Genomic DNA, 12,264 nt, shown 5'->3' on the forward strand with positions numbered 1-12,264 from the left:
AAAACTGGCACCATATTTGTTTTTTAGGGTTCTCATTAGGGTTAGGGTTACGTTTAAGGGTTGTTTGGAAGAAGAGAAAGCAGAGTTGTTTTGTGTGTGGGGTTGCATAAAGGCTCCCCAAAAGAGTTCAGGTGTACTGAAAGTTGGGAGCATTTTTTGGTGGGAGAAAGTGGCGACATACATGTTTTTTAGGGTCGTATTTAGGGTTAGGGTTAGAATTACATTTAGAGTTGTTTGGAAAGAGAGAAAGTGCAGTTGCATGTGGGGTTATGTAAAGGCTCCCCAGGGGAGTTCAGGTGTACCCAAAGGCTTCCATTAGAAGCACTTTTTGATGGGAGAAAGTGGTGCCATACGTGCTTTTTAGGGTCCTCTTTAGGGTTAGGCTTACTGTTTAGAGTGACATTTAGGGTTGGTTGGAAGGAGAGAAAGCACAGGGCCCCGTTGTATGTGAGGCTGCGTAAAGGCTCCCAAAGGGAATGCAGGCATACCCAAAGGTCTCTGTTGTGAGCACCTTTTGATGCGACAGTGTGGTGACTTACATGTTTTCTTGGAGTCATAATTAGATTTACAGTTGTTGGTGTTTGGAGAGAGAAAAAGCAGTGTCTCAGCAAGCAGAAACGCCTAAGACCCTCTTTCACTCATCTATATTTCACTTTGTCCGTCTCCAGCTGCACCCCTCGCATGACTACAGCACTGGAGATTGGGACTCCATTCTTGCTTCACACTGAAAGTGTCTCATTCACACTCCCCTCAAGAGTGTCCCCAAACCCACCCCGAGGCAATACAGTAAAGTTTGCCTTTCCTTGGTCCGTGCAGAGAATTCCTGGTCGGGGTTATCAGCAGTTATCCCCATGCCTGTGGTGTGTCTGTAGTGGCCTCCCTCCTCCCCAGTGCTTCGCAGAGTCTGTCTGCCTTGTCTGTCTGCCTGTCTGTCCTTCATCAGCCATACCAAGACAACATACCACCTCCAACGGGACCCCTGCCATCTGTGGGGTGCACCTTCCTGTCCATGGTGGCAAGAACTCTCTGATAGTCAACAAGATCCCAAACAAGTCCTTAGATTGTGAGAAAAAGTCTCGGCAATTTTCTTCAGACTGGATCTTCTGTGAAGCTATTTTATTCACGGTTCCAACAGCAGGCATCCTGCAAGCAGGAGCACACAGTGAACATTTACCATAACCTCATATTCCCTATTACCTGACACCCGGTTTCTCTTGTTTCCTCATTGGCTGAGTGCTACAAGTTCATGATCCACTTGACTCCCTTCTATATCATATAAATTTTATTTGACCAACTATTAATTTCTCCTTTTTCTTATTTCCTTCTACTATGTAATTTCTGCTTTTACTGATTTCACACTGCTTGTCCTGTTTTTCTCATCTATCCTCCCTATTTTGGGACAATGTGACTTTTTCCTTATCTTCCTAACATACTCCTCGCTTCTGTGCTACTCTCATGCCTGTACAACCACATTTGAATAGGCAAGATTAGTGGAATTTTACACTGTGTAAACACCTTCTATTGTAACAACACAACTTTGTTTCTTGAAAAAGGCTTCTGTTAGGAGCACTTCTTGATGGGAGAAACCGGCAACATACATGCTTTTTAGGGTCATAATTAGGGTTAGGGTTACGGTTAGGGTTGTTTGGAAAGCGAGAAAGCGCAGAGTGCTGTTGTGTGTGGGGTTGTGTAAAGGCTCCCCAAAGGAGTTCAGTCAGGTCTACTAAAAGGCTTCACTTGTGAGCACTTTTTGATGGGAGAAAGTGGAAGCATAGGTGTTGAGTTTGAGTCATAATTAGGGTTAGGGTTCATATTGCTCCTTTTGCAGGAAAGGAAATCACTGCACAAATCCCAGAGAATAAACTTAGTTATCACCCTATTAAATACAACAGCCTTTCAATTCAAGGTATGGACGTGCCCAGATTAAGCTATCCCTGTAAAAGCTGTATGGATAAAATACATCAGTTCTACTGACTTAAAGTTTAAAAAAACTGAGATGTTTAGAAATGAATTCCATTAGGAATTCCTACAAGTTAAAAAAGAATGCATTCTTTAAAGCATGATAAACATAACATTCTGACATAAACACTTTTTATATCTGAACACACACCCAAAGGCAGGAAGTCAGGAGTTTATTTATTTATCAGTAACGTGATCTTGTTGTGTGCGTCCCCCATCTCGATTTTATACCTTCAGTTCATTTTGTTAGTATCTTAGCCTGGTTTCAAAATCAGTACTAGGGAGTATCACATTATTGCTGGGTTTGTCTGTTGCCCCCAATTCACACAGAAAAAATAATTTGAAGTATTTCCATAGTTTTATATTTTCTAAAAACTTCCTATACTGCAGTAATTGTGGGCCCCTTCCATATTCATTTGGTTCTTCAATGAAATTCACTGAAAAAACATTTTCTCTCCACAAGAAAACTGTGTTGGCAGGGACACTGAATGTTAGCGGCCTCTAAGCTGCATCAGTTTAACACAAAGAAAAGAAATCATACAGCTAAGGGGACCAGCACAGAAGTCAGGATTTAGATTCATTTACATTGTCATATACTTACTGGCTACTTTAGATGCTGAGAAGTGGATGGTTTTCTACGGTTGGTGCTCCCATATTATTTCAGCGTACAGTTTCATGAAATGCAATGAACCAAAATAAAAACAAGGTACCTGCCAGAAAGGAGTTCCTGATCCCCCTTCTGTCCTCTGATTTTTTTTAAACTCCAGTGCTTGTCAGATCTCATAAGCTCACCCCATTCATAAAGTAACAAAAACATCCAGCAATGAAAAGTCTGGGTAGTTTTCTACTATTTTGACAAGTTAGCAAAGCTCACAAATATGCAGGGATGTTCTTGGCTGCAGTAAGATCTTCAGGAAGCAGCTACACCATGCTGCATATGCTCTAGCTCCACAGTTCTGGCACTGCTAAGTATGAGGCTATAACAGGCTCCCACAATGAAAACCAACTCTGCAGAGACCCAAAACTATGTAAATACCAACAACTCCAAAGCTTCCGTTACATAGAATTACATTTTCACAGCTCCTGCTAGCTAGGAAGCTAGAGAAGCCAGCTGTGCTGATTTTACAGATCGGCCAACACACAGCATCAGCTTTAGCCAACTGGTAGCCTTTATCAGTCATTGCTTGCTGTCAGAATGACAACTTCAAAGACTTGTAAACTGAGTTCGTGTTTTATTTGCCCTAACAAAATGGCCTTGTAACACAGGAATGTTTGCTGCATTGCTTCTACCCTGACCAGCCCTCAAAGCACAATAGGAAAAGGACCATGTAACAGCATGAAACGAACAAAACAATTGAAGAAACTACCATTTGCCTATAACAAAACCACAGAACTGACTTCAGTTTTCACATACTTAGAAGCTCTCTGGCTTCCGTTAACAAGCCTTTTTATTTTCATCCTGAGATACCAAGAACTACCATTAGGAGGCACTGCTTCCCCCAGCACAAAATGGCCTCTTTTCCTCACATGGATAGTTATTTCAGACATCTGGAAATGTACATTTACCACATAGCTGTGAAATCCTGAAACTAGGGTGCAGCTAGAATTCCATTTTCACATTTGCTACTTTTTCTGCTCAAAAGCGCTTCAAGAATGTCTGAAACTGTCAGGTCCGAATCCAAACTTACTGAGGCTAAGAACTCAGCCACTTCTGTACTGCAGTAGGTAAACACAAACTTCAAGAATAAATGCAAGTTCTATTCCTTTATCCTCTTATTCCTGCTGCCCTTATCCTACAAAATCTCCTTTAACAGAAACAGATTTTTAAGGGGGTGAGGTGGAAGAGAATTCTTACATCTTGTAAAAAGAACTTGACTCTGCATTTACATATGCCAGGGCCACCCATTATTAATGCTAGCATGCAAAAGAAAAATGACAACCTTCCCTTCTGCTTATCAGGTCCATAGCACGTGTCTGAAAGACATGCTTGCATACAGCTACATTTCCTCTATAAGAAGAGAGGCACTTCTTCTGTACAAGTGCTGTAACTGTCCTCTGAAGATTTTAGTTCTATGTCAATCCTCCATAATCCATACTTACAGACAAGGAAGACAGCATGTCTCAGAGCACATACAGCATCAACGCTAAAAAACAAAACAAAACACAGTCCTTTCTGAGAAAGGTGTCAAGAGTTTTCCAGAGCTTTTCACTCTCCTGGGCTCACTTTCCCTACTGGCTTGCACTTCTAATACACTTGTGCATCTCTTGCCCCTGCTTGAGTAGTTTACCTCTCTTCCAACATGAAAAAAAACAAAAACAACCGAGGCAGGAACTTGAAGTACCATACAGGAAAAAAAAGAAATCTCCTCTGAGGAGAATTACAATACTAATGCAGTTGTTAACATTTGTTTGAAAAGGTGAGGGGTTGAAATGGTATGTTTATAGCTTAAATTTTCAGCTTGAGATTTCTCTGCAAGCGTCCTGGGCTTAAGCAATATTATTTGAAGTAAATTAGATGAGGGAATTCTTCCTTGACTAACACTAGAACAGATTTAATAAAATTAAAACTGCCCATATGAGAGGGAAATCCCATGGTACTACAACTTCAACTGAAAAATATACCTCTTCCCAATTCCCAGACAACCAGCTATTCAGCTGATATAATTCTACTCAGTTCAAGAAGACAGACCAATATATATCAACCAAGAATTTGGACAGGCAGAACTCTATATATATTTAAAATAAAAAATAAGCACCAGAATCCTTTTGCCAGGCCTAAGTAAACATGCACATCAAGAATGAATTCTAATAAATTGCTTCAATATTTGTACTTATGATATTCAAATTAAATGTATGCTTGCTAGTAAGCCTGGAAGAGTAAGTATCACACATCTTTCATGATTCCTTTCACTTCCATTTCCTACAAAAGTTGTGCTTGTGTTCAGCTGGAATCTTTTCCACGTAACAGCAGGAGAATTAAGGTTTACTGTTTATTATGACCAGAGAGTTGCTCTATTCTTTAATCAAAACTTTGCTTTCCAGATGGGTTAAAAAAAATATCCAAGAGCTGATTGATTCATTAGGCAGCAACCTGCCACGCAAGTTAGAAAAATGGACAATTCCTCAGCAAAAGCTGTATTTTCATCTCTAATGTAAAACAGTTTCTCTTCTGGTATTACAAAAATGACACGTCTCACGTCACTACTCAAGCCACCAGAGCCTCCAACTGGCCATTCATAGTCCCATTGTATTATTACACTCTTTCCCCAGAAAATCTTTTTCCCTATGCAAGATAGGGCAATTTTGCTATGTAGAACAGTTTCTGATATCAGTGAATTATTTATTTACACTTACAGAGGAGGATAGGGGCTCACTCTCTGAAGACACAAACCTAGATACCAGATGGAGATGAAGGAAAATGATTCTAAATAGAGCAACATATCTAATTAGCAACATACAAGGGCTTCAAATCCTATTAATGAGTTACTGGTTTTGGTACTTTCTTAAACATATTCTCATTGAATAAATAATTACGGGGTTTTGGGGTGTTTTCATTTCTCTTTCTGTTCCAGTCTCTTAACACTAATGTAGCAATTTGGAAAGTCGATTTCATGAAAGACCAGTCAACTCAGTGGACCCATTCACAAACAGAACACTGACCGCCTGCCTAAGCACTTCAGGATCAGGACTTAAAATCCTTCTCAACTGGACAAGCAGTCCCTTCTCCTCCATTTTTTCTCTGCTCCTCCACCTCCAGGCAGATCTTTTCAAACACTACTTCAACAATTCATTAAATAATTGACAGAACGAATCACATTTCAGCACTAAGTTCTGTTTAGTAGAGTACACATGCAAATAAAATTGACATAGCATAAAGTGAACACTGATTTTTTTTTTAAAAAAAGCTAGAGTTGTCTGAACACTGCTTTGTAACTACAAATAAGATGCAACACAGACTTTTCGTGTTTGCATTTGTCCTTATACCAGGGTGAAACATAAGCCAAAGATGGAAAATGAGAGAATACTATCCAGCCCATCTCCCTCCCAACACAACTTGAAAACGGAGACCACAAACTAACCATAGTTCAGCGGCAACTGCCATCAGCAAACTTTTTTTTTTACTCAGCTGTAGCTTATAAAACATTAGAGTAAGAAGCCCTGTGTTTTTATATCTAGTCTGATTTGTAAAGTCACCTTCTCCTTTCTTCCTTCCAAAATTGTGTATCACAATATCCTAGCTGCATCTGCTTGTCATTACTTTGATACAAATATTCTAAACTCTGGTATGTATATTAAAAAACTAACATTGTACAGGTCTCCATATGTCAGTTTGTAGCATAAGACAGGCCAGCTACTTGGTTAGATGTAAGCTTCAAAGCTTCACTTGTCAAAAGCTCCCAAACTCCAATTTCCCATATCTTGTGTATACAAACCATCAGTGTCTATTCAACAAATGATAAAAACCAGCCAACAAAAGAAGAATGGCAAGTTTATTAATGGAACCCGTAAGTCAGATTTCATAAATGTTGGTCCTTGGATTACATAATGGATGTGGATACTTTCCACATACCAAAATGGTACAGTATGGAGTCCACAGACCTTGCAATTAAGATGACAAATCTTGAGTATAATCAAGATGTTCTAAAACCTATAAAACTCAGAAGTATGAGCAATGAGGAAGAAGGAAGCAGCAAAACTATTAATTGTTCACAAGCAGAAAATTCTGTGGGAGAAGTAAATGATGAGCCCAAGTACACTACTAACTCTGAAGGATCCAACTGAATTGAAGCAGTTGACACAAAACAGGCTCTCATTTCAAACTCCAAATATATTAATCTGCCTGCAGAATAAGGAAGTTACTTTTTCCTCTTAAAAGTATCAAAAAACTTAAATCCCCTTCACTTCCCTTAAATGATTATTAACTATGTTAATTGAGTGGCAGCAGAGTAAAGCACGGGTATGCCCCAATTCTGCTACCACCATCTCTAGCTCTGGTATAGCTATAGTGTCACAGTGGCCATACTCATACTGGGGACTTCGTTATATTCCTATTTTTGGTATGTTTATCATTTCATAATTAGTGTTCTGCAACATGTCCAAAGCATAATAAACCTAAATAAGCAGTTCGTCCCAGGCTGCAGAAGATGCAACTGAATCATCTTAGTATACAGAAATACCAGGCATTAATTTGGCAATCAAAGTGAGATGTAACCAGAAAAGTAACACAAAAACATCCTTGCTTACAGCACTGCAAACTCAGAAGGTTCACCAGCGCAGGCAGAAATCATTCAAACTCCTCCACCGTAGAGGACAAACACTCAAAGTACAATTTTCATAAGTTTACAGTTTGGCTCCATGCTCAGCAAGCAGAAGGAAAGATGCATGGCAGAAATCAATTGGGAAAACAAAATTAATTGGTGAGCAGCACACATGATATAGGTGGTCCTTAAAGGAAGGGAAAACAAACATGGTGGTGAGAAATCAGGGAGTTCAGAGGAGGACAAAGATGTCAAAGACTGAGAGGTTCCTGACATCCTAGGAAATTTACTCAAGTTGGGAACAGATGATGAAAGGAAGGAGCCTGATAATTATTTATAAACAATCTCCAAAGCTTTCATCACTACAAATAACTACCTGCTTTAGCTGTTTCAGAGGGAGATGCACTTGGGATGGAGAAGGGGAAGGAGCATATCTAATATTACTTTTCAAAGATTAACATGGAGTTGACAATCTATCAGGCAAGAAAGCAATACTATTAATAGTTTTCATGAAAATGCACTTAAAATTGAATCAGAATGGATTCAATGTTGAACAATTTTAATGAAGCAAGTGTCCAACCAGCACATCAACTTCTTAAGAACAAAAGGACTCCAAAAGTTTAATTACAAAAACATTTTACAGAAAACTTGGCATCTCAATAATTCCAAACACATTTATCCAAGAAATGCATTATTTTTTCATGTATTTCTCTTAACATTTCTTTAAGTGATGAAAGTACTTTATCCTGTTCCTCTCCTTGACACCAACATTGTTTTTTTATTTCTTCTCCAAATCAGCCAACACTGAAAAATGTAAACTGAAAAGACACTCAGAAAACACTGGAAAGACAAAAAACATTCCCGTAAGGTTTAACAGTGTAAATAAGAAGCATCTCAATGAGACAAAACATCCGTTGTATCAGTGGTGACCAAGAAATTACTCTTTCCACAGACAGGTATACCACCATCCCTCCTTCCTTGTGGGGAAAAAGCAAAAGCTCTCTCAAGCTCCCAACTCATGTTATTAAATCTCCTGTCCAAGAACACTTACATGCTACTCAACAGAATGATGTATTAGCAGTATGCCACAAGCTGATAGCTGTATTGAATTTATATAAGCAAAGGCAGCCTGCAGCCACCCATACCTTATTTATGGAATGTATATGCAACAGCTTGGACTTGCATCCTACTATCACACTACATACCAATTTCTGCAATCTTTATGGGATGAAACTCTAGGTTTTGGATAAGATGTCACAGACAGCTTTAGAATTTCATTTCCAAACTTTTGCCTATGCAGTCTGTTTTGGCCTCATTTAAATGAAAATAAACTATCACTGATGCTGCAAAGCAAAACACGCACAGATTAAAGGTATGGGTGCTTCTTCTGGAGACATCAATCCGGAAGATTTTTTCCCCCACGTGTTTGTTATAGAATCCACTAAAATAGTTCGTGTCAACTTCAGTTGGTGTTGTCCATGCTACAGAAAATAATCGTGATCCAACTCAGCAAATCGAGGTCGAGGTTTCTTTTTGTGAAGTCTTGAAAATGAGCCTGAAGACAAGAGAAAGGAGTTTCCTCCCTGAAGGAAGACTTGAATATACATGGAAATCCTTGCTGCCTGGCTACAGCAATGAGCCCAGAAGTAAGCAGAGACCTGACATACAAGGTCATACCTGGAGATGGCTTCAGGCAAGCATGAAGTCCATGTATATAGCGTGGGAAAGAAGAAACTGCTGTTTAATCTTCAAATACTCACATTACAGATGCACAAAAGCAATCCTGACTGCAATGAATTCAAGTAATGAAAGCAATCTCCAATTCATAACAGGGAAATCCTTAAAGATTTCTGAAGGAGGAACAAGGAGATTGTCATGTGGAAGAAAGCATGTTTCCGTCATTACCATAAAGCCCATAGATGTTCAACAGGTGCTCAACCACAGTCTGAATTAGCAATTTGACAGGAACCAAAGGGCAGCAAATGATTTGCATAAGTTAGTGCAGACAGTAGGTGCCATCTTTGACAAGAGCTGCAGCCGTAACTCAGTAGCATTACAGTCTCTAGCATGTGAGGTTGTACGTGATGCAAGTGAAAGGACATTTAGGTCACACTGGAACATAACAGGCTGAATGCTGTAAGGCTCCACAGGCTGTACTTCAGCTGTACAGAAGTTGAAAATCACGCACTGTAATGTAGAAATCTCTGGGCTGCAATGCGGGCCTAGCTGCTAACATCCTTCTCTGATATAATAATTCATGCAAATATACATGTGCTGCTTCCAAGCACATTGCTTCCCAGCACTGATTTCAGAAGGGCAGGAAAAAAAGCAATTTCCCCCACCCATTCTTTTTTAACAGAATACTGCTCTCACCATGAGATCATTCTCTCAGAAAGTAAGCAGACAACTGGAGTGAGCAACATAACAAAGACAAATTTTGTTTTGTTTTAGTCTTAAATGGAGAATTCCATCCAACTGAGAAGAGCTAACCCTTCACTTTCTACCTCGATTATCAATGACCTGGGTGGTAGTAAAACATTCCACCAAACACTTTCAAGAGAGAAGAGTGGATCTGCATAGAAGAGCAGGTTGCTGTGTGCAAGAGAGGTGCTTGAAGAGAGGGAAAGGGAAGAAGTCCAGAGGGAAATTGAGTCACAAAGAACCAACCATAGCCAGTCACAAGCAAGGAGCAATCTCACATTGTAGAAGCTGCAGGCTAACAGGAAAAAAAAAAAAAAAAGGATTCTGCTGAAGAATACTTTACATAAACATGGCAGGCAGGATAGGACGAGACAGTGCACCAAGGAAGACTGCCTATTGTAGCAAAGAACACAAGCGCTGCTATCCAGTACTGCAAGTATCATACAAAAAGATCAAAAAAACTAAAATTGAGGAAGGTTAAGCTACAAGATAAACATGAAAACAAACTATAAAACACTAGAAGACATCAAGCAATGTAACACAAAGTCATGACTACAATACACAAGCTAACTTAATTTCACAGATTTCATCTCCATAGTCAGCAAGTCCACAGAATGTAGCCACGCACACACCCAGCAAAATAAAAAAAAATGAAGATTGCACAGAATTCACATGCTCTTAACGGTTTACACAGAGGGCAGTTCCAAAATGTTTAGTGGGTGGTATCTGTGGCTAAACATTGATCTGTTTGTCCCACTGACAAACCACAAAGGCAGGAATCAGCATAAACCTGCAGTTCTGCCTCCCACCCCTAGTCTTTTTCTCTCATGGCTTCTTATTCCACACTGGCCAAAGAAATTTTGTAAACCATCCCTGGGTCACGAGACCTGCATACGAAACAGAAAGATAAACGTTAGAGGAGTACAAGCTGTCAGGATTAAGTAGGACATCATGCCTTTTTTGTGAAAGATTTATCAGAAAGCACAATATTAGGAAGAATATCACAGAAACCTATAGACACAGAACAATCTCAAAATAACAACCCTTGATTTTACAACTGGATTTCTACTTCCAGTCAAAGAACAGCATGCTGAATAAAAAAAAACCTTTTTTTTTTTTTTTAACAATACAATGATTGCGCAAATAAATCCTCTTTACCATGCAGTTCAGGAAAAAAAACAAACATTGACCAGTATAGTCAAATTGTCAGTAAATACAAAGCACCTGAGCCACCAGAAAACACCACATCAGTTCTGTGAAATACAGTGTACTCAAGAGTATCTTAACGAATAAATTTTTTCATGAAATTCATTTGTAATGTGTCTCAACCTCAAATAGACCATTTGGTTGATAGAGATCACATTTAGGAGAATATAATTCATATGCAGTGGGAAAACAATCACTGTCTGCTGATTCGATTTTATCAGATGCCAGCTGAATCGTTCTAACTAAAGCTTCTCCTTCTTAAATGGATGTCCTATATATTTTTTTTTTATGTTTACACCTACAAAGCCCAACCTTCTTCCCTCCTCATATTTTGTCACAAAACAATTGCCAAGTGAACATCGCTAAGAGCCCTATGAATTACTAGATCATCATATCCATATGTACATATTTGTATAATGAAAATAGCAAATTATTAATCACGTTTTTAATCGCCTCATGCTGTTTTGCTGCTGAAAGGAAAGTATTGGGGGGAGAGGGAGAGAGGGGAATGGAGTTTTGTAACTATCAAGTGGGAAGAATTCTAAGGCAGTATTTTTTCCTCAAACCAGCTATAGCTAAACCCAGTTTAACTGAGAGGAAAATACTTGCATTTTTAGGAACCCAGAAAACACCAATTACTTAGGATTATTTAAGTCCCATTATTTAGGAAGACAGAATCCCCACGACATGAGAACAAAAGTCTGTATTTCAGTATCCTTGAGATACGTATTTTCTGGCAAGGTGCTTGAAAGACAAACATTTGTTTCAGGGCCTGACATGCCCTTCTAATAACTCATTGATGAGAAACTGCTTTCCTTTTTATACACTCTGTAAAATCTCCCCAGTTCTTTTTCTGAGCTTCAGAGCGCTAATTGAAAATGGTATACAAAAATGAGGAGGTTGATGAGCTACCAAAAAATCCCAGACCTGGATCGACAAGCTGTTCCCCTTCATAAATAACAGCAGTAAAGCCACTTCTTTATTCTGCTGGGAGCTCAGTCATCTCTTGGAACTATAGTCCGTTCCATCTGGCTACCCTTTGGAAGGACAATGATCTTTTAGCTTAAGCCACACTATAATGGGGAACGTGTAATTAACTGTTCTACACAGTATCACAAAAGGTCAGAATCAGAAAGGATGAAAAGCCCTGTCTTCACATTTGCAGATGGCACAACCCTGATTTATTTGCATTTCTAAACACCATTCAAGATGTGCAGTGGATCTCAACAAAGAATCCAGGTACGTACACAGGTAAAATATAAATAGGCAAATTTCTAATGGCTGCTCAGTGCTGTGCACTGCAGGAGGGGGAGGAGCAAATGTTGTGGGAAATGCAGGGAAGCACAGCAATTTAGAATGATTGATTATTCTTTGTTGATTTGTTTTTCTACTCAGTTCCTTATTACAATTTTCAAAGCTG

At 39.2% G+C, this 12,264-nt stretch overlaps 1 protein-coding gene across 3 annotated transcripts in view; it reads right to left on the minus strand.

Moving 5' to 3' along the window:
* Positions 1 to 6,910: 6,910 nt before the first annotated feature.
* HMG20A (high mobility group 20A) overlaps positions 6,911 to 12,264 on the minus strand; it is a 34,552-nt gene continuing 29,198 nt past the window's right edge. For all 3 annotated transcript variants that reach the window (XM_068695855.1, XM_068695856.1, XM_068695854.1), the window contains exon 11: positions 6,911 to 10,525. The gene's annotated coding sequence lies outside the window, so the exon portion shown is untranslated. The remainder of the gene's footprint in view (positions 10,526 to 12,264) is intronic.

This window comes from Anas acuta, chromosome 12 (assembly GCF_963932015.1).
Source record: "Anas acuta chromosome 12, bAnaAcu1.1, whole genome shotgun sequence".
Lineage (NCBI taxonomy): Eukaryota > Metazoa > Chordata > Aves > Anseriformes > Anatidae > Anas > Anas acuta.